This window comes from Haplochromis burtoni, unplaced genomic scaffold (assembly GCF_018398535.1).
Source record: "Haplochromis burtoni strain Fernald_Lab_line unplaced genomic scaffold, NCSU_Asbu1 Contig_162, whole genome shotgun sequence".
NCBI lineage: Eukaryota > Metazoa > Chordata > Actinopteri > Cichliformes > Cichlidae > Haplochromis > Haplochromis burtoni.
Window position 1 is genome coordinate 1,239,360 of NW_024582523.1, and position 10,147 is coordinate 1,249,506.

Here is a 10,147-nt window from a genome sequence, read left to right on the forward strand (position 1 = left end):
CACCCTTTGTTCTGTCTTATGTGTTTGACCTCTTTACAATAAGTTGTGGTACGTGTTCATTTCAAACGCTGATGAAAGGTGTGATAAACTGGAAGATCATCTTGCCCTCTGGTGCCCTCTAGTGTCGCTAAACACTTGTTGCAGCCTTCCTGAGGATTTATCGACCCTGACTTTGTTTAGAAGCATTGTGCAAAGGTCTTGACGCACTTGCAAAGGTCTTTTAGAGGGGTTTTTTTTTGGGACGTTGGCTGCAAAAACAACCATTTTTAAGAGAAGGTTGTTTTTGTTCGTTTAGCCACTGGCCTATGAATCATAAGCACAAAGAAGGCACTTAAGTCAAGGGATCAACCAGTGTTGTTACTGGCAGTCTGTTAAAAAAACACATTTTGGTCACATTTCTTTAGTTGAATCGATATAAATATGTGAATTTAAAACACAGTTTGGCAGAGAGGAAACCGTATTTTTGCACCAACAAAAGGATTCACAAAAAGCTACAAACTTCTCAGCATGGTGTAACTTGTGTCTGTGAGAAATCTGACTAAGCTGGGCAAGTAGAGGACAGAATAAGAAGTTGCAGGACTAAAAAAGATCCGCAGATGATGAAAAGTATCTGAATGTCATGTCTGTAAGTAACAGGAAAAAAACAATCCAGCAAAGACCTGACGCAGGATCTGAGAGATCCATTTGATCCTTTGTTTCATCTACCGAAACCTCATCAGAAATGGTCTCAGTGGAAGAAGCCTCAATGAAAGGAAAGCAGGTAAGAAAAACGGAGGAATGATAGATTTTTGCGTGACAATGATCCCAAACTTTTCCACAGTATAATCATGCTTGGATAGAAAAACACACAATAGAACAAACGCTGTCGGTTGTGGATGGGCCTCCTCAGAGTCTGTACTTCAACATTTGTGAAACGGTGTGAGATCATCTGGATGAAGAACACAAAGCCTGGAGAACTATTCCTCAAGATTAGTAAAGAAAGTACCAGAAAACCTGTCTCAGTGAGTTCACAACATGTTGTTCCTTGTATGTTTGCAAATGTTTGAATGCATTTCTGTATTCATTTCTTATTTTCCCAGCAAAGAAACCAGCTTTCAGCCGACTGAGACACAAACACACATCCTTTATTGAAAAAGAAAGTATTGCTTGAAAAGTAAGAAAGAGACGCTCTACTTGCCTAAGGAGAATCAAGCAGCTGCTTTAATTACATATATTTGTTAGCTAACATTTACCCACCTTTCATTATTATTATTATTGTTTGTTTTTCTTGTCTGCTGACCTGAATTCTTGCAATGTAGCAATCCAGTTAGTACACAGAGGAAAGCCTTACGGATGGTTAAGAAATGGGGAAACTGAGTAGTTGTGTTAAGCTCAGGCTGGACTGCATTTTCCAGTTCATCCTCTCTTTAGTTTAGAAGCCGCAGCATCCCAGAATAAACAAAATCATTTTCACTATGTGACTGCAGTGAGAAGCAGGTGCTCATTGGAATAAACTAGAAATGGTGAAAGATAGCTAACCTATCAGCACTTTGTAGTGTTATCCCCCAACACCATGTTTTAGGTTCCCCTAAGAGTAAATAAAATAATGAGGAGTATCATCAATCTAAAAGATTTGCTTTCGCTACAGTTGTTGTTACAGGTAATGTAGTGCACCTGATTTAAACATATTTTTCAGCATTGCATCCTTCAAAGAATAGATGAGAAAAATACAAACACTTGTCAAACTGTCAACAGAAGCAAAAATATGAAAAAAGATAAGTGTTATTATAAACAGTCAAATATTTATAATACAAATGACCACCACCATCAGAGGCACTCAAGCCCCAAAAATGGATAAACTAACATGTTAATGCAACTGACAATACAGATGAAGCCATTTTTGTGGTGTTTTGAGCACAGATTCAAAGGATTGTTGTACTGTGATGCTTCCTCTATCAACACACGAGCACAAACAAAGCTTCCTCAGAGACCCTTCCCTGTATTCACCGCCTTACCACCAGCTCAACTCCTCTCCCATCCTGTTAATTACAGCTACCACTGGATGGTGCTAAAAGCCATGCAAAAGAAATGCTGAATACGATCACTGTTACATGTCAATAGGCAAAAAGCAATAAAAAAAATGCATTATTACCTTTTAATTATTGCCCTTGGATACTTACAGACTACTGCCAAACAACACACTGCTTTGAACTTTCAGTTTTTCAGAATAATGTAGACAATGTTACATTTTTTGGCAATGTTCCAATTCTTGTCATCCGGAAGCTGGGACCTTTTTTGTTTTCATAACCTCACGTGATCCAGTTTTTTTGCTTCTTCTTCCACGGCATGACATTCGTTACATCCCATCTGTGATTTATTATGCAGCCGGTACAGATATTGCTGCTCCTTCGCCTTAAGCATCACCAGCAATGGACAAAGCTGTAGATCAGCCAAAGACAATGAATATCTTGTTGTAAGAAAACATTTCCTAATACCAATGACACGGTTTTGCAGTTAGCCACTACAATGGAAACCACTGTTAATTACGTAACAAGGTCAAAAAAACAGATTATTAAAATTTCCATAACCGGTGCCAAATAAAAGGACCTATTTGAAGTTTGGTAGCTTGATTTTGCTGTTTGCGCATTTATTGCAGTCACTGTAAGACGCGATACCTGCTAATTCTTCTTTAGATTCATTAATAAAAAGTTCCAGGTCTTTAGTGGATTCCCCCCCCCCTTTTTAAGGACATTCGGACACTGTTTTCTGCTCTAGATAGTTTAGATAGCTTTTTAGTCATGCTACATCCCAGTTTTTTTAAGCAGAGCTATGCCAAGATAGACAACAAGGAATTATTTTATTTGATGGTGCAAAAATACTATAAAATACGAGGTTATAGCTGTCACTCTATATTATCTTTGCCAATTTTTTTTTCCAATTTTTTTGCACAGAATCAACTAAAGGACAAAATGTGCATTCTCAGATTTTTGATAAGGTGGATGGATGCATGGATGGATGGATGGATGTGTTTTTGTGACAGCCTGCTTTAACAAAGTGCCTTAATGTACAATTTAAAACTGGCTCATCCCCTGAGTTAGGTAGGTGACTTTTCTATGCTTGATTGATTTTAAATGAAAAAAAAAAAAAAGAGGTTAGGTACAAGAACTGGATCCAAAATGAGGAAACAAGCCTCAAGAATTGCCACTGAAGTGCATTTTTTAAAAATGTATATGAATGCCTGGTTGTTTGGAAGCAAAAAAACCCCAAAAAACTTCTTTATCCCTGTTGCTAGCTGGAATAATTGTGACTTATGATCTTGCTCTGCTCTGTAGATCCTTTGTCTGGTACCAAGACTGCATACCGTCTGAGGGTGGACAGGGCTGGGAACCCTGACCTATGTGGGCGGTTTGCGTGCCTGAGAATTCCGAGAATAGTGGTAGGGATTTGTTACCAAATAACATTCTCATTCTAGTTTTGCAATATGCGATCAAAGTATTTGTTTTACGGCATGTGTTGTGCAGAATTCTTTCCCTGAAAGAGTGGAGCTGGGTCACTTTCACATTTTTTATTCCTTTCACACTTTCTCTACTCATTTCATCGAGCAGAGTATTTTGGTTTGTCCAACAGGCCACTTAGCATTGTGAAAGCTACATTTCTGGCTTCCCAGAAGCTTTTTTTTAATGCAACTTATCAGAATATGCAGAATATATTTAAGTAAGTAAGTAAAGTTTATTTATATAGCACCTTTCACAGACATATGTCACAAAGTGCTTTACAAGGTAAAAACATAATACAATCATAAAATACATCATAAAAACCCTGGTCTAATTAAAATTTTAAAATCGCACCTGAATCTGATTGGTAGGCAGTGGAGCAACTTTAAACCAGGGGTCATATGAGCACCCTTGTTCGAGCGGGTCAGTAGCCTCGCTGCAGAGTTTTGAACAACCTGTAGGCGGGCTAGCCCTTTCATGTTTAGACAAGTAAACAGGCTGTTACAGTAGTCAAGTCTTGTAGAGATAAAAGCATGTATTATCATCTCGAGTTCACTTGTTGACACGATGGATCTATGTTTAGAAATGTTCCTCAAGTGAAAAAAGCAGGTTCTTCCTATCTGATTTAAATGTCCCTCCAAAGAAAAAGCTTCATCAAAAATAACTCCCAGGTTTCTAAGGTTATGTTTCTGTGAGGAACCTAAGCCAGTTGCTGTTTAATACCAGGTATTGCACTGTCTGGTGCAATAATCAAAGTTTCTGTTTTGACCGGGTTTAGCTGTAAGCAATTACTGTTCAACCATTGTTTAATGTTGGTTAAACAGTCAATCAGATTGGAGAGCTTATGAGCTTCAGCAGGTTTAAAAGAATAATATAGCTGAATATCGTCAGCAAAAAGATGATACGATACTTCAGGAAACTGCTGTATTATCTGGCTTAAAGGAAGAATGTATATTAAAAACAGAATAGGTCCCAGCACAGAGTCCTGAGGAGCTCCACACAACAACTCTGTAGATTCCAACATGATCTGGTTTGCAGACACACTAAAACTCCTTTCAGATATATAAGATGAAAACCAGTCTAGAACAGAGCCAGACATCCCAACCAGGTCTCTGTCTGTTTATCAGGATGGTATGGTTGACTGTATCAAAGGCTGAGGTAAAGCTAACAAGACTAGGACTGTATTCTCCGGAGTCTGCTGACATCATAATATCATTAGTAACTTTCAGTAGTGCTGTCTCAGTGGAGCACAATTTATGGAACCCAGATTGAAAACGGTCATGGATGTTATATTTCTCCAAGTATGCTGTAAGGTGGACAGCTACTGCCTTCTCAAGGAGTTTTGACATAAATGGGAGTTTGGACATAGGTCTTACATTTTGAAGTCGTGTTGGGTCCAGGTTGGGTTTTTTGAGCCTTGGTTCCACAGTGGCATGTTTAAAAAAGCTGGGGAACACCCCAGTCTGAAGAGAAACATTAAAAAGGTTCACAACCCAAAGACCATTGGTGTCAAAGGCATTAATAAAAAGCTTAGTGGGGATAATGTCTGAGGGGCTTGAGGATGGCTTCATTTTGTCCACCAGGGCTGCTATTTCATCATATGTTACAGTTGTAAAAGTCGACCAGGAGTACAAAGTTAGTGCCTGACTCGGAGAACAAGAAAGCTTTGGGGAGATTTTAGCATTGATGTCTTTAATCTTATCAACAAAAAATTGGAAGAGTTTATTATTATCTACTTTAGAGTGTACATCTAAAGGTACCACATCTGGGGAGACAATAGCACTGATTTTGTCAAAAAGAAACTTGGGATTTCTCTTGTTTTTTTGATATGAGTCTAGAAAAATATTCTGAACTAACAGTTTTCACCGTGTCATTTAAGGAGAACATGAGATCTCGAAGATGGAGCCTGTGTGCGTCAAGTTTGGTTTTCTTCCATAGTCGTTCTATTTTGCAGCATGTTCTCTCTAATTTAAATCAATTAACAATGCGGTTTTGTTTTTGAGACATGTTACAACAAGCCTCCCGTGTTATATTAACGATTTCGTAATTGGCTGAATGTTTCGCAGTTGGTCATCATCCAAGGCATTCTTTTTAACGCCCACAGTTTTCTATTATGCTGCACTAAATGCAAAATTATAGCCTGGTATTGTCTTTGCTTAAATGAATCAAGGCCTTCTCTGAGAAGAAAGCAGCATTTGAAAGGTATCTGTATATTTTATATATTTTATTTATTGTTTACTCTATTTAATTTGTAAAATATGTGCACACACACACACACACACACACACACACACACACACACACACACACACACACACACACACACACACGTAGAAAAACATATTTAGTATACACATCCAGTAATGCATACACTCTTATATTGTACATATATTTATTACTCTCAGATTTAGCCATTCTTATATTTTGCTTGTTTTATGTTATTGTATTTTTTGCACACCTCTGTTGCTTGTGAAGCTCGCACACAAGAATTTCACATCACATGTACTGTACCAGTGTACCTGCACATGTGATGTGACAATAAAAGTGATTTGATTTGAAATGCTGCTCCAAAACGTGTATGCTCCCCCACAGTATCGCAGATAGTCAGGAGGACTCAGGGTTGGTGATTTAGTGCTTCAGGTTCATGTTCCCATATGTTTAATCCAATGCAGTGACTTCCGGGGGGGCCAAAGAAGCCAAACATCCCATATCCATATGTTCATAAGTTTTTCAGTAATAAAATTCTGCAAATCGGGTTGCACATTACACATTTTTGCCACCTTTTGTACATAGTGACATGATTTAAAGTGTGGCTGGTTGTTTATTAGCAGCTGACATTGTCATGGGGAGCAACAGGTTCAGATTGGAAGGCCTCACTGGTGTAAAGCAGTAGGGTTAAGTCTCTTTTCTCAGAAAATCTTAAAAAAAAGACCATTAAAAATGTGAGGAAAAAGCAAACACTGAATGGGTAAAAAGTTAAAGGTGATGTATGCAGAGATAAGAAGTGGCTTTAGGATTGTGCGTATTGTTAAACTAAATATTGAATGACTTGGTGTTGCGCAATTGTGGTTGTGACTCTAGGAAAAGAAGCGCCTACAAAGACAGGAACAAAAAATGCTGTAGGTGGATGTGAGCCAGTGACACTGGCTTATTATTCTTAGATTTTTCCCACTCACTCAGACATAAAGTCTGCCTTAAAGTTGGCAGCAAGAGAAGATAACGATGATTATGAAAAGTGTCACTCCTCTGTATAGTTAAGAGTCCAGGACATCTCTGATTGGACCTACCTGGCATTTTAAAAAACTGTCTTAGGGCAGGAATGTGAGCATCGTCTGGACAGTTTCATACTAATCCACAAAAGTTCCAATCTGTGGCTTTGAACCCAAACTTTGTCTAAGTAACTGGACTTTTTCTTCTTTTTTCATTCAAACCAACAGCCACACCCAAGCGCTCAATCATCTGTGATTATCAGCATCTGGGTCAACAATACGAGGCAATGTTGCCGTCCTCATAAAACGACAAGTGATGATTTTTGCTTTGCACAACCACAAGTGACACAAGCCCGATTATGTTATTATGTCTCTACTTGCATTGACAATCCAGATTAGCGGAGGTGTCTTTAACAATAACTAAAGAAGGACTTTTTTTATTGCCTGTCACCTTTATGAGCTCACAATGGTTAAACGTTTACAAATGAAATGTTCAAATGAAATGTCTGCAGGCAAACTGCATGATGTATTAATATATCATGGATTTCTGTGTTACTCTTTTGCATTCAGAGCAGCAGCTTTGCAAGTAAGGATGATATCCTTTTAGCAGAGGGACATAAATGCACCATAAATAGAGCATCTGCACTCTCAGCTTAAACCAAACGCCTACAACGATGGAGATAAAAGTAGTTTAAAATAACTCCTCCTGAGACAAGAAGGTTTTAGCCTTCGGCCTGTCAAACAAAAACAAGGTGGGGCTGTTGATTAATGTGTTACTGTAACAGAGGAATTTGCTTTCACAAATGACTCTGCCTGGAGACAGATGCAGACAGATATAATACGGGAGCTGTGAGTTACATGGGTAATGCCAGCATTGCCTTACATTTGAGGAGTCATTATCCTAAGAGCATATGTCCTTATGTGGGCGTACCTGTGACTTCTCGGCAGTGGCTATATAATTACAGTAACGGGTTTCCTTCCAGCGCAGCTTCCTCTATCAACAATTGTAAGGAACTTCCAAAAGCTTTTATGAACCAACTCTGCCTTCTTATGTTGAATGTAAGCGACAAAGCATCTGCTGCACATCACGAACATGTTTCAGGCTCTTCATTAAGCAGCTTTCACATTAAGTTGCATGTCTAGGTCGAGCTGTTTCCTGAGGTTGCGTTTGCATTCTTATGCCTCGCTCTGCTGACATGTTTATTCTGCTTGAAGAATTTGGCAGTGTTTGTTAGCGGTTGTGCTGCAAGTCATAAAAGCATGACAACTGGCACGTCCACACTTTGTTTCCTGTCTGTGTGACAGGTGATGCATTTCTTCATGCATTTCAGTTTGTGCTGCATTTTATTACAGTACTGTAGTTAATGGAAACTAAACTGAAACAAGAGGTGAACAAAAACAACATAAAAAAAAAATTAAAAAATGGACTTTTGAAGAAAATTTAAACCAACTGAAATGATTTTGTGAACTAAAAGGAAATAAAAATAAAGAGGTAATGGGCTTAATTCAGTGTTTGTTAGTTTTGGGGGGAATTTTCATTTTAACTCGCCTTGATGGACATGTTTCTTGAGATTTTATGAAACTTCTACAGAAAAGTTCTTTGTTTTTATACTGTAATACCTGTATCAATTTTCTTAAATCTTGCATCTGACATATCAAACCTAAAAAACTAATAAAAGCTAAACCAAAACAAATAATTTTCAAACAATAAAAACTAAACTGAAATAAGATGTTTCGCTCTGGAAACTATCTGAAAATAAAGTGAAGATACATTTGACAGGTTTGAAATTGAAAGAATGTCTCAGGTTAAAAACACACACACACATAAAAACCATGGTGATAAACGTCTTCCAGTAACTTAGGGGAAAGCAAAAGGTATGAGCCGTGCACCTGGTTATTTGCTCTCTCCTTTCAATTCTCTGTTTTAGAGTAAAACCAAACAAAAAGAGGATTGTGACGCCAATCGAATTCATAGGAAATGCTGATGTGTGACACTGTGTGGAAAATTCTGGCTAAAAAAAAGCACTTTTCCTGAGAATGGGCTGTTCGTCTCATTTTCAAAATCCCGGCACACCGATAATTGCTGATAATGACGATGATGGCACTGCTGAACTATGAACTGACTCTTGCAAAAATACTCCTCACCTGTAAGCCAATGGGTATTATTAGGTGATGACTAACCTCTGCCTCTGTCCTGAGGAATGCATTAAAAGTGGGAAGTTTTTCTAGAAGCCTCCAGATAAGTGGGAGTTTCCAAAGAAAATAGGTGATCGCTTTATGTCATCCTCAGTCAAAGAGCTATTGTTCAATCATAGGCCGTTTTCTTACACAAACATTTTTCCTTGTTCACCGCAATAATGGTGCTGCATTCCACTTTAGGGAAGTCCTGCTGTTGCTCATAATGCCTCATTTATGTGAATAAGAAAGCAAACATGAGCCTAGCTTTCTCTTTTTCATGCAGTCTCTTGTTTTTGCAATTCTGCGACCAGCCTTTGGAGGTCATTGCCTTTAGCTTTCTTCTCTCTCTTAGCTTTCTTCTGTCTACTGTTTAGCATATTGTTTAACAGATTATATAGCTTTAGAAAGGCCAACATAAAAACAGAGAGTGCATAAAGAAAAATAGAACATAGCAAATGGTCACAGCACCCAGTAGCAGGGCGTGATGCTCAAAAGCTGAACGGAGCTCAAATGTGCATTCCTTTTTCTTTCTTTCTGTTTTGATTATTACATTCATGTTTTAAAGCTGTCACACAGGGCAACACACTAACCTGCTCCACTGCATTCAGCACAGCTATGCAAACACTACAAAAACCGTATTAAAGCGCACAGCTCACACACACATGGCTTCACTGGTGCTTTTTTTGGCATTCAAATCAAGTGAAATACCTGAGAAAGCTTTAAGAAAGCAAACAGGCCTTTAATATAAATAGATTAAAAAAAAGTGCTGCCTATTCTACTGACAGGTGAGAAGAACCAATGTGCACGTGATTTGTGGGTGCAGTTAGGTGATAGTGTGCATTAATGTGTGTTTTTGGGTGCGAGCATGTGTGCTTGATTTCCTGTGCAAACATCCTTCATTTGTACACATTTGCACACGTGTCTCAATTCCTGGATCCGATTGCCTGCACTTGGTTGAGTAGTCCAAAAAAATGAAAGAAAAAAAAGAAAGACAAGAAAAAATCCGAGTCACGGTTGTTTACACTTATTGTTGAAAATCCCAATGTGGCTTTACCCTCAGGTGCTGACATCCTCACAGGTCACTCACAAAGCTGGACAGTCCTGACCTTTCAGATCATAAAGCAGTGTGTGTGTGTGTGTGTGTGTGTGTGTGTGTGTGTGTGTGTGTGTTTGAGACAAAGGATTGGCATTGCTTCATACCAGTACTGCACTGTCTCAAGACTGGTCGGGGTAACCCCCTCTGACTCCGGCCCTTTCATGCTATCTTCACTTTGAAGAAACACCTGT